The sequence below is a fragment of the Zootermopsis nevadensis genome, unplaced genomic scaffold, assembly GCF_977971745.1.
Source record: "Zootermopsis nevadensis isolate Lab colony 2312 unplaced genomic scaffold, Znev_1.0 Znev_ptg000025l, whole genome shotgun sequence".
NCBI classification, from domain to species: domain Eukaryota; kingdom Metazoa; phylum Arthropoda; class Insecta; order Blattodea; family Termopsidae; genus Zootermopsis; species Zootermopsis nevadensis.
Genome location: NW_028259157.1, coordinates 5,423,021 through 5,436,367, shown reverse-complemented (window position 1 = coordinate 5,436,367; position 13,347 = coordinate 5,423,021). Strand labels below are relative to the sequence as shown.

The window sequence follows — 13,347 nt, the reverse complement described above, 5'->3', positions numbered from 1 at the left end:
GAATTGTCTATTGAACACAACATTCATTTGAGTGTAATCCATTTCCTTCCCTGATATCTGAAGTTCGTAATACCGTAAGGATTTGCTATAGTATGCTCGGCCCGACCTGGAAAGAACAACCGACTTCCATTTGTTCTTTGCTTCGTCACGCGTGCGACCCAGGAAACTCGATTTTCCGTGTCCGCGTTCCGAAAGTTCTTTAATGAGTATCGATTGGAGTTCTAATTTCCAGCGTGCTGTGATCAGACCATGCCAGAGCATAGGAGAGGGTGATTTGTCAAGTGTACCTTCACCTCTGTCAGTGACCAATCTCTCTTCCACCTAGATTGCTTCCCTCAGCTAATTGCTTACACCTATACACAACACAGAGGCATGTAAGTAATTTTAATCGAGATTACATAAATTAAATTAAAATACGTAGTAACACAACACGTTATAAAATACGTTCTGAAATATCCAGACTTTTTGTTATAATATTAAAGTTTAAAGTCTGTCTACGTTTGTCCCAACACGGGTATTTTCACCTGCAGTCTTAGTTGACGACAGATTACCTGGTTTTCGCAAAGAGCTATCCTTCCTGCCGTAAGCATTGGCTCGTATTCTCAATCCGTCATGTGATATTACTATATTGTATGACTATCCCACAGCAAGTGAGCGTGGAAGTAGGTGTATGGACAATTAATTCAATTTTACTTCCCGTCACCCACGTGTTGATACAAAGTCGAACCTCATCTGTGGATAGATTCTGTGATGATGATTCTTCTGATCTGGCCAAACCTCAGTGACAGATGAGTAGAACTATGAACTGGGCCGGCCGGCAGTTATGGGGTCCCGCGGCTATCAAAATGCGAAGGCCTGTATCAGTAACAAATTAGATTATATTGCAATTACTTATAAACAAATAACAACCAAAATAAGTATCACGTGATTGGTTTCCGACGATAATTAACTTGACGATTTACGGCGTCAAAAAAGCTGAATTTTGTGGAGACCCCTGTTTTGTGGAGGCCCCAGGGCGACCTTCCCGGTGGTCGTCCCTTAAATCCGGCCCTGGCAATGAAGCTTTTGTGGGGTGAGGATTGTCAAAGTAAAAATCGAAGTACTCGGAGAAACAGAGGTCCCTTTTCTCGTCACGTTCCACAGTGACTGCCTTGAAATTTAACGCGGGCTTTCGTGGCGAGAAACCGAAGTGACGTATTACGTTAGATTATATACCACTGACGTACTGTTTGTTTGTAAATGTCTGTTCCGGTGCTTGTACACTGTATACACTGTATTGGGGAGCTGCCAAAATGATGTATCAGGTTCGAAACTGACTGAGATAAATAGTTTATTAAGAAGATGGCTGTATTGTGGGTTATAGGGCTGTGTAATGTGGTAAACGTTTTGGTTTCAGAGGTCCCTGCTGCCTCCAACATGAACCTCATCTTCTTAATAATTATTCTCTGTGTGTTTTCCTGTGTTTCATGATGTTAAATGCATTTAATTCGGATGGACCTTAATCACGGGATTATACTGTGTTTGAATGATTTATTATCTCAAATTATTTTCAGTCAGGGCAAGCAAAAAGATGTAGTCTCTAGTGGGTAAAAAACAAATTTTGTTTACGAAAAGTGGATACAGTTCAAAAGTAATTAATCATTTTAACCTTTCTTAACAAAATTTGTCGTTTATACATGTTTCCAAAATATGATCTTAGATGTTCTTCATATCCCAGTTATCTTTATTTTCATTTTCTGCAGATACTGATGTTTTAATTCAGCGTTAATGGCATTAAATTCAGTACCGAAAGGAAAGAGAACAGTTTTACTATGGATTTCGTTAAATGTTTAATTTACGAAACAGATGCGAAGTTAAAACTGCGGATATTAATATGATCTTTGCTGTATAACATGTTCTAGATGCGTTTTGAAGAATGTATGTGTAGTTATATTTCGGCTTCATGTAATGTAGATGTTATAATAGACGAACTTTATTAACGTCGGTGAGATTTCAGGTCCTCACGGCGGGAAGTCAGTAGAAGCCTGTCTTCTGAGATGTTACGCCGTGTAGTCTGGTATAGAAGATATAGACGTTTCAGATGTGCTGACTGCCTTACTCTTTCACTACTATCTCCCTAATGATGGAGACAGTGACTATCTCTGAAACGTCGAGAAACTTCCACCAGACTCTACGTCACATCCCAGACGTCAATCATCTTTATAAATAACGTCACCTGACAACGTTTAATGTGCGAACTCTCAGTATCAGTTCTAATCAAAACACGTTTAAGTATGACCGGAGGTGAAACATACAGACACGCAATGGATGAACGGATAACAACTTTCAAATTATAACTCGTTCGTAAGCAGTTTCTGAAAATTGCTTAACACGTGATCTGCTATACCGTGACCTGGAATTTAAAGATATATGACATAATTTAACATAGTTTGTGTTGATACTGTCTATGTAGTGGTGTATTCTGAAATATATGTTCCAGTGATAAATAAAAAGCAATGAACAACCAATTTAACTCTTTATAGTTGAAGCTCGTCTAAATTTTATTTAAGAATTCAGTCTCTGCCGCTAATAACTCTTTACCATTACAAAGATTAACTGATTAATGCTGTTTAAAAAGGTAATCATTTTTTACAGTGAGAATCGTATGGAATCTGTAAATACAAAGAGTTTTTAATTTTTGAAGTACGTGTGACGTATAGTTAACATTGGGCGTTATAGGATTAAAGCCCGTAGTTTATTCTGAATTTGGATAAAAATTTCCCCTCATGCCAACGGAGGTCTTCCAGACTTCTGAAGAATAAGATCGGTCTTTTATTGGAAGCGGACATCTAATTTAATAATTCAACTGTAACCTAAAACTGTGACATATATATATATATATATATATATATATATATATATATATATATATATGCATCTGGTCCAGAAATTGAATGCCACTCGATTGAGTTACATATATTAAATAAGATCCTACCTAAGACTGGGGATGGATCAAGGAAGGAAACGGAACATGTTAATTTCCTGACTGGCATGGTTTTGATAGATGTGCCGATTGATTTCCGCGGCAGTATTGTGATGCGTGAAATATTGAAGACTATCACACTGTAAAAATGTTAAAATAAAATTCTATAGGAAGTAGCAAAACAAAACTTTATTTTTAATGCAGTGTTTCGGAGACTGCCACTGTCTTCATCATCAGGGTCAGGTTTGACGAATGTGAAGTTTTGTGTGCTTACGCCAAAATGTAATTGTCTGTATCTCCGTGCAGAACAGCATTATTATTACGCTCTCCTGGCTTGACATACATACAGCTCACTATTTTATGATGTTAACCGAGTATGCAAACATGTTGATATGCCCTTCTGGCATGATACCCTCGATGTGATTAATGTCCTTTACCCTCCTGACATTGCTATTGTGGCTGATTGAGATAAAAATTATGAATTTTTTTGAAAATATTAGATTGAGCTGCGCAAAAACAGACAATTCCTTAGTTCTTGCAACAGAACTTTGAAATACGTGTCAGTCTGGAATGAATCCACTCCTTACTTAACGAGGGCATTGTAATTTACAGCATCAACAACCCAGATTCCCTCTCACACGCCAGAGCAGAAGAACAGTAGGCCTGTAAAAGCAACAAAGGGTTGAACACCTCACGTGGTTTATGACCGCCCTGCATTCATAAAACTACTCTCCTACTTTGTATCTATTGACTTACTCAGGGTTTACTATTTTATCGAAGAACACAAGCAGACCGCTAGCACTCGTTCTCCGTCCCGCTTGCCTCCTAAATGTCGGCGGTTTCACGAGGCCGGACGAAAACATCGCGATTAGCCGCCATGGACTCCTGTGGTGGTTCGCTAGTGTCCGTATACAAGCCTCACCGTGGGTCTCTAGCACCAAAACTAAATCTGTAGCTAAGAGGTGCAGAGTAATTTTAGTTACATTTTCTACAGAAATACAAACAGACTAATTTTGTGTATATTTTCTCCTGGTGATTCTGCTAGATCGTAAAAATACTTCACTTTCCCAGGCAGAACCAGATTTTTAAACCTACTTTAGCCTACCTTATTTTATGTCTGTGAAGGGCAGAACCATGCACATCGTAAAAAAAGGATAAAACACAGAAGGTATATTAAACGTTAATAAGGAATTTGGTCTAGAAACAAAGATTGAGAAGACTAATTATTAATACATGTTCGTGTATCGTTACCAGAATATAAGGTTAAATAACACTATAAAATGCATAATATATCGTAAGATGTCATGCTTTCGTTGTTACTGAATACAATGGCATCAGCCCTGATGACGGAGGCATTAACAGCCTCCGAAACTAAAACATATCATATTGTCCTTCTATTTGCAGTATATATTTTCGAACGTTAGTAATTTTTTCAGGTGCCTCAGAATGTTGTATACACACATTAAATGTGTGAAATAAAGACCCCGAAACTCAATGAACCCTCCGCTACTCTGCGTAACTGAATTATGGGAAAAGATATTGCTGTGCCATCTGTTACGTGTAGGCCACACTGGGTTTTACTCTTAAACACACGGAGATCGATTACAAGTTTAATATTCCGTATTATAATGTGTATACACCTTTTGCAGCATTCTGTGTATTATGCTGTTGCATACATCTGAATTATTTGCGTTTGAAACAGATAGGCAGTGGAGCAGAATTTGTTCAGAGTTCTTTTTCGATTTCCCCCGTTAATCATTATTCCAAAAGTGCACAGTTCTCATCTATTTTTTGCCCCTAAAGCGTTTTGTCGAAACGTGTAGGGTCTTCGTGTATGACCCGAAACTTCCCTGCTCTCAGAGTAAGGTAGTTCTCAGTCATTATTCTGGTTCAATGAATTGCCCTTCAGAAGTCCTTCATTTTAGGAGTCAGATGGTGAAGATAACTGCGTCCTTTTGGTGTAAGGGCCAGATATTTCGAACTTGTGGTCTATGAGTTATAGTACTCAGGGGTCTTGAAACGCCTTTTCAAAAGTTCTGAATGAATTCCTATATTAGTTTATGTCAAGAAGTTTTGATAGCGGGATCTTGGCTTCACATAATTGGACACCCCGCCACGCTGAGAAAACTGTGTACAGTCATGTCTCATTCAAAATATACACAACGATTTCTTTCCGGACAATAAGATCGAATTAACGACGGTTTATGACAGACGAGTCTTGGTTTGAAAGCTGCATAGCGGAGCTGTATACGTTTCTAACTGTACGATGTTGTGTATAATCTACTATATACCTAAAAATTGTGAATGAGATGACCTGTTGCAGTATTTATTCTCAGTTAGAGCCTCGCCTAAAACACTGCGTTTTGCACTGCAATAGGCCCTGGCTACAGTTGAACCTTATAACTTTTGTTTCATTAAATTGCATTGCTACGTGGCTTGGTGAATCATTCTTTAAGAAAAAAAATAGTAAATTGACTTTCACGGTGATATAAATGAAGTATTTTGACCTCTTAAGAGTTTGTACTCAGTATAAGTATGTAAGTAAAGACTAGGGACCTTCTTGAAAAAGCTTATATTTACTCAGATAATAAATATAAGAAATTTCCGACCTATTATGGACCTCAGAGGTACCATACCGTGTTCACAAGAGCCCTCCGCTTAATCCAATCTGAGCCAGATCAGTCCACTCTACGCCCACACTGTTTCTATAAGATCCATTGGAATATTGTCTTCACATCTAAACTTTGTTCTTCCGAGTGGTTATTTTTCTCCCATCCAGAAATTAGCATCTATCCGTAGTCCTCCCGTTTCATACTGCATTCATCTACTTATCCACTCAGGTCCAACTAACTATTCTCAGCGCCCTCAATTTGTAAGATCAACAATGCGAAACAGCCGCATTTACCTCTGTGCTATATTGTTAAACGTGGTTGGTTTGCAGTGTTAGTTTTGTAAGGTAATACACAGTATGAAATGTATTGAAAGACTCAATTTTTATTGTTGTGTTAAAGTGACAGAACAGGTTACTCAAATATGAAATAACAGATAAATTTACAGTTTTGTGTATTTAAATATCTGCGCTTTCAGGCAGCGGATGGGATGTCGAGATTTCTGAACTTCAGGAAATTATCTGATTTTAATTATTTTCGTGAACGCATCACTAACCTAACCTAACATAACCTAGAACAATCTAACCCAATGTAAAAAAAATATATCCAAATCCACCATTTAGCAGCTGAACATTTCTCGTGGTCGTTTGCGCCGTCACTAACCTAACCCAATCTAACTAACCTAACCTAGCCTAGCCTAACTCAACGAAATCCAAACGATCCCACCGCAAAAAAAAAAAATCAACTGAATTTCCCTTCGCCAGCTGAAGATTGCACTCTGTAGTCTGATAGGAGTTTATCGATGTTTCAGAGATGTTTGCTGTTTAATTTATTCTAGGTCAAATTGCAGGTTCTCGCAGCGGCGAGCATGAACACGATTTGGTTCTACGGCGCAGCACCCCAAGAGACAGTGATCCTCTTATTTCCTATTCGTTTATCTTGATTCAAGAATTGATCTGAAGTCACATAGGTTAATTGATGTTCGAAAAGTCTAGTATTTGTTTCATGCTTGGTCAGTCGTAAAACGTGGAACTTTTCAAGTCTGCTCGTAAAAAGTCTGATTTTATTGCTACTTTGTTTTATACATTATGATAGTTCCCCTCCAAAAATGATTACCCAAAGTTTCAGGAAATTTCTGCTTCGCACAGCTTTTTATTTTGAGTCCCTGGTGTCTATCGAATAGAACAAATGTGATTTCAGATCCTTTTGAAAAGGTTTGGTTAGTTCTGTAAGACAGAGAGCACATATACTGTAGGCACCGGTATTGAGAATTCTTGTCTCACAAAACACGTCTTATTTTGTATGAAATTGATGCTTTTGATACATTTGACTACGTGGTTTATTGGTAACGCTGTAGATTTTTATCTGCGAGTTGTTTGGTTCTAATATGGTCATATTTACCGGGTATAATGACATATTTCTCGATTTTCCCGTAGACTCTAATGCGGATACTCAGGAGGTACCTTCAAGAAGGTACGTTTATCCCTTTAAATCACAGTGGTAACTATATGTACCATATGCTTTAACATTCAACAACTTGAATTTTCGCATCCTATATGTCTCCGCGGTAGTTAAACTACATGACATTAATAATGCGTTTAGTTCTCTTACATATGCTTATATCGTGATGCTACCTGCAAGTACCCGCTCATAATATCATAGAATTGCCGCCACGTGGCTACTTATTAACTGTATAAACACGAGGCTCGTCAAAATATTTAAGAATTCAGTCTGCACCTTAAAGAAAATACTATACCATTAAAAAGTTAAGCTAGTTAATGTTGTTCAAGGAAATAATCGCGGTTTACTTCGAGAGAAGTCCAAAAATAATATGCACTGATATAGATTGTTAAGGATGATGTTACATATAGTAACCACTTGGCTTCAGAAGATTAATTTCGAAACATTCTTCCCAATAAAACAGACTGTTCGTTACGCAGCTTATTGAAAGTAAAATTACAGAATCGGTAAATATGGACACACGAAGGAATTATCTTTCAAAAGATGGTAACTGTGGTTTATTTATGTCCGTGCTATGTTGGATATTGTCTGTTGTGTAAGATATGTTCTGTGCACAGAATATTTCGGGCTTTGGCTCCACATCCTCCTTCCGGTAACTGTGTTTATATTGACAGTTTACTGATTTTTAGATTAATGTTGACTGCAGTGATCTATCTCGGTACCTTTTGAATAATCGGCGAAAGCGCTAACCACTTCATCACCGATACAAAGAGGGTGACATAATAATTCGTTTCGCAGTATTACTTCATCTGATCGGAAACGACAGAAATAATATTATTTAGATTACAGAAGGACTGTGCCGGATTTTGTCCGTTGCTTGGTGATCTAGTGGCTAGCCTGTTAGCTCAACATTCAAAAGATCCCGGGTTCGATCCCAACCGCTGTTACTAATAATGCAAATAAGTATCGGTATAATGCAAATTAATTTCCTGAAGAAGGGAGTAGAGCGAACTCCCTAATCGACGGGCCTTTTAAATATACCTTAGAGAATTAACGATGTCAACATAATGTCCTTACAACGAATCAACCATTGTCACAAACCTTTAAGAGACTACATTCTGGAGAAAGTTGGCTACTTAGGTCTACAGACAAGCTCTTTCCTCTCACATAAGCCTGTTTCCTCGCGCCTTGCTTTCTGTTTCAGATCAGTTCCCTTCTTCTTTGTACTTTCGTTTTTCTTCACATCCTTTACTCCCTTCCTCAGAATGATAGAGATTTCGGCCAACATTTGAGAAATGGGTCCGCAGAGAAGGGTGATAAATATTGCCAAAGGCGTTATAGAACCTACCTGAGGTGCTGACTACCGAAGAGCCTTTGCATGAGAATACTTCTCTGAAACTGAAGCGAACAAGTTTAAAATATGCAAACATGTCATCATATGTTGATGTATGGATTTTCGACTCTAGGAAACGTCTTTTGCATTTAAACGTATAAGAGATGGAAACAGAGAGAGTTCAGATGGAGAGAGGGGAGGAATAACGTGACATCGAAACTTGACTTGTTACTACGTAGTTGACATATCAAAGGTCTTGGTCCTTTTCCAAGCAATATAATGGAAATCAGGTATTACCAATTCAAACTGCTTTACGCATAGGCAAAGTGTAGGAAGGCGTAAGGTTTTTGTTGCTTAGACGTATCAGAAACGTGGTTAAGTTTCCTGCGGTGAATCAAGAAGAGATATTACAGTGTTCTACTGTCGTGCCTGCGATAAATCCGGAGAGATGTCACATTTTTCGTGATACTGATATGTATTTATATACAACAGTGATTTGCATACGTTCACCATTAGCTTCACTGTGTACGTTATAGCCGATTTGTGGCAAGGTAACAACCCTAGTTCTTTCACCTGTCATTAACTTGATAAATGATTGTAAACTTATTAGAATTTCAGTCTTGATACATTTAGTTTACGCTACAGAATTGAGCCAGGTAGCTGAATACGAGCTGCATTATCGGGGATCTGTTTTCGATAGGGGCAAACGATTTTTCTGGGGCCCACCCAGCCTCCTGTCCAGGAGGGTGGAGTGAGATGAGGTGAGACGATGCGATGCGATGTCTCGATTGGACTTCGGCCGATAATAAGCTCACTGCCCATGCCCCAGATAATACATCGAGTAAATATGGTTGAATAATATTGGAAGGGAAGAACCGATGAAATCGGAGAAAAATCCCAGTGCCTCTTTGTCCAGTGAGATTTGCGGTAGAGAGGCCTGGGAGTGAACCACGAGCTGCGGCGGTTAAAAGCCAACGCCTAACCCTCGAGTTATGGCACGGCCTTGTCCAGTGAATACCAGAGGCCTTGTCCCTGTGGGTAAAGCCGCCGGATCATAAAGCTCTCCATTTACCTTCATCTATTGTCGAGAAGGCGAAGGAAGTTTAGACGTTTCTTTTCCACTCCTCCATACTTGTTCATGGCCTTGTGGTTAACAAGTGCCAGAGACATACATACCTTTGAGATGCAGGAAAAAACTTTAAGCCTGATTCGATGTTGATAATGATTGTTGTAATTATTTTGCGGTATTAAACGGACCCTGCTATAAAAAAATATGGCAGTTTATGTTTTGGATGGAAATTTTAACGCCTTTATTCAAAGCAAAATGAAGTTTCTATGTGTGTGTGTGAGAGATTAATTAAAAATGTCTTTACGGTTCAGCGTACGTACAGAATTTAGCTTTTGGAACACAGTGATCACTGGTTTTAAACCTTCTTGTATCCTTCTTTGTTGTTCATAACAGGCAGAGGCCTTGTGACTGGGTGATTTAGGATTTTAGGTGACGTCCAAGAATCCCTACTATGTACGTGTACTTCTGTAGAACACTTCGAAGTTTATGCAATCTTAGTATAAGGTCATATTTCAGTTTAGAGGACATAAAATTTTATTGTATTCGTTAATTCAGCAAATATAAGTAATGAATTTAAGTTTAATATGCTGATTAGTTAAGGTTTCCAATAAAATGTGTTCTTATTTACTACATTAATTCTTTTATTCTTTCTTCACGGAACGTTTTCTAATAGCAACATGAATCTAGTATCAGAGAGGCAATGCTATCCTAAGTGGAATAGAAACTGTTAAAAATCAAAGTCGCTGGATTCTATAAGATACACCTCAAAGATTTCCAGAAATCGTATTTAGGTTATTTCTGAAAACAGATTCTCAAGATAGATGCCGTAAGAGGTGAAGTTTGTTGGGCCGACGAGTGAATCCAAATGTTCGTGTTGTAAAGTGCTCCAGAATAAAGTGGATTGAACGAAATGTGGGATACGTATCGAGACCAAACGGTAAACTTGAAGAAGGGACAAGTTTGGAGCTTGGAAATGTGTTGATGGGGTAACGTTACGCTGTAGTCTCAGGTCTAGCTTCTCCTGTTTCTACCAGCTCTTGAAGTTAGCCGAAGATGCTGCTGACCAAAATACATTCTGCACCGTGTCTCCACCCCCTGCGTCTTCTCTTAGTTTATCGTCTTCTGTCTCCATTGCAAATGTAATTTTCGATCTGGCAACTCGGGTTCTCCCCCAATTCTGGCGTTCGTGTTGCGGAGTTTGTAGGATCTTCTGGATCTTCCATTTCCAAACGTTTCATTCTGACGATTTGCATTTCCTCGGTTCGAATCCTGTGTATCAGGTTTCCTCCTCTGTTAGCACTTTGCCATTCTCTTAAGTTCCAGATTTGAAGATACACTAAAACACAGTTCTGAAAAAGTAAACCTATTTGTATAAGGTAGTATGTTAGGATCTACACGGGGTAGTGAAATAAATATTTTCAACAACCGTTCCCAAATATCAAAAGGGAAATAGCCTCAATGAAAAGCAACATGGTACTTATTTCTGTGTTAGCTTACCGTTTTTATGTGTAACAGACTTTATTTTTATGGGAAACAAGTTGTGAGAAATTTGCGTAATTAAATTTCTTTAAGTATTATAAACCGATATTTATTATTCAAGTGGCATATTTTGAGTGAACTTAAAGCACTTTATTGCTGTTCAGTCCTGTTGTTTTTCTCTCCTACCTACCACGATCCGTGTCTTGAGAGAGACAGAATGTCTTATATTAAGTTTATGTTTTATAGAGAGTAGACTATCTGCATCCTTGAGTGACGTATCAGAAAAATTGCGTTGGCTTTCCACCGACCATTTTACTCGTATCCATTAACTTGCAGAGCAACAATCCCTGTCAGTCAACAGTTATTTAATATGACAATCCTATTACATATTTGTTACCGACGTAATAATATGGATCACATGCTTTAACAATCAGTAAATCTGCATTTTGTATTTATTGATTTAGTATGATTCTTAAAATAAACAGCTATTATATCCTTGAACAAAACTAGCCAGTTAATGTTTATAATGGTGAAGTGCTGTGTTTTCTATGCGGTAGGGACTGGATTTTTAAATATTATTTAGACAACTTACGACTTCTAAGATTTGATGGCTTTGAAACGTTGCTGTGTTAATATTGAATTCACTTATTTTTATGGCAGTGAATATAGCATAACTGTTACGAAGTTTTGTAGCAGCTTTTCGGTATTAATTGCAGGAATTCTGAATTTGTTTTATATAGCTATTTAAAAAGACAAATTAAAATGGTATCTCTAAAGAGTAATCATTGTCCTTTAATTACGTGACTGGAGTTCGTTGAGGCAACTTAAAATAAGCGGCGTCGAATGTTGGTGTTCCAATACGTTGACTCTGTTACTGCTGTTATTATATCGTTCGTAATATTCGTAATATATCTTTCCGTCATTTATAATGTTTTAGTTTGATATTTAGGCATAATTTCGTATTTTGTGAACAATTATGCCGGTACTGAGCATGTGAGTCAGATTATGTTATGAATTTAAGAGGCTGTGTAAGGAAGCTAATGTAGATGTACTGCCCTAAAATCTACTTACATATTCTAATGAAGATCACAACACCAAAGTAAGGATACGTATCCTGGTACCTCTCAAATTCAAAAAACTAAACCGCTACGTTAACTAAATATTTAAACAATTTTAATATAACATTGTAAATAAATAATGCAAACAATTTACGACAAAAAAATCTTTATGAACTTTACGCTATGAATGAGTGAATTAACCTGAAACTTTCTTTTGGAATGTCTGCATTTAAACAGCCCGTCTAGTACACTTAGGCGCCCATTCAACAATAACTGTTACTTATTAATTAACTTTTAGTTTGTTTTATTTCATAATTAAATTATGCTTGTTACATGTGGCTTGCTTAAAACAGGGAACAAGAGTTAACACAGCTTTAAGCTACCGCTCAGCTTATTGTACCCTGATATAAATAATGCAGACTTTCTTTTAAGTTATTAAGTTCTGCTTCGTCCATCTACTCGAAAGAATATAAAGTGTATGAACTATAAGAAATATTCTATGTACTGCTTCAATTTACTGATGGATTTTATTCCTTATCTGTAAGATAAATAATCTGTTCGCAGATTTATATAATGTGCAATTTACTTCAAGTATGCTGTTTGGTTATGGGAGGATAATCTCAGGCGGGATCTATGGGAGATAGGAGTTGAAGGAAACTGGATTTTGTTGGCCCAGGACAGGGTCCGGTGGAGGGCTTTGGTTAATTCGGTGATGAACCTTCGGGTTCGGTAAGCCATCTAGTTAGTTAGTTAGTTAGTTATGCTGTTTGGTTTATATAAAGACAATGTTTTATGTATTTGGTTACACATACATTGCACGTATCAGTTCCTCAAATTTATAGAACTATGAAAAGAAACTTGATTGTCAAATATGGCTGTCTTATGGGTTATTGTGCCGTGCAGTGATTGTACTCATGATGGAGGAAGCAGGCGCCTCTGAAACGTCAGTTCTACAAGGCTACTCTGCGCAACAACCAAGGAGACAGCCATCTTCATATTGGCTGCCGTGGGAACCAAAAATTTCGCTTGGTTTGTCAAAAGACATGAATTTGTCATCGTCTGTTCAGCGCTGACTCAGGGGTAAAAGTTGCTTGACGTTGCCAAGAAATTTTTTGTAGTGTAACAAAATCTGTTACTGTAATTATTTTCCTCATCTGAATTTTTTGTGTGTATTTAGTCTTAATAGGGAAAACTGGAGAGCTCTTTTTGGGCAGAGCAATTTAGACAGAACACTGTATAATAATAATTTAGTCTTAATTTAATATGTATACATTCCATATACATTTAGTGATTTCAGATAGAGTATTTAAATAAATTTATTGCTTTAGGATTGGAATATTCCTGAAACACGGTCGTTCGAAGTAACGAAAGAAACA

General features: G+C 37.6%; 1 protein-coding gene across 6 annotated transcripts in view; it reads left to right on the top strand.

Moving 5' to 3' along the window:
* The window catches only part of Ptp99A (Protein tyrosine phosphatase 99A), a 726,502-nt gene that overhangs the window by 382,878 nt on the left and 330,277 nt on the right, over positions 1-13,347 (top strand). The window lies entirely within an intron of this gene.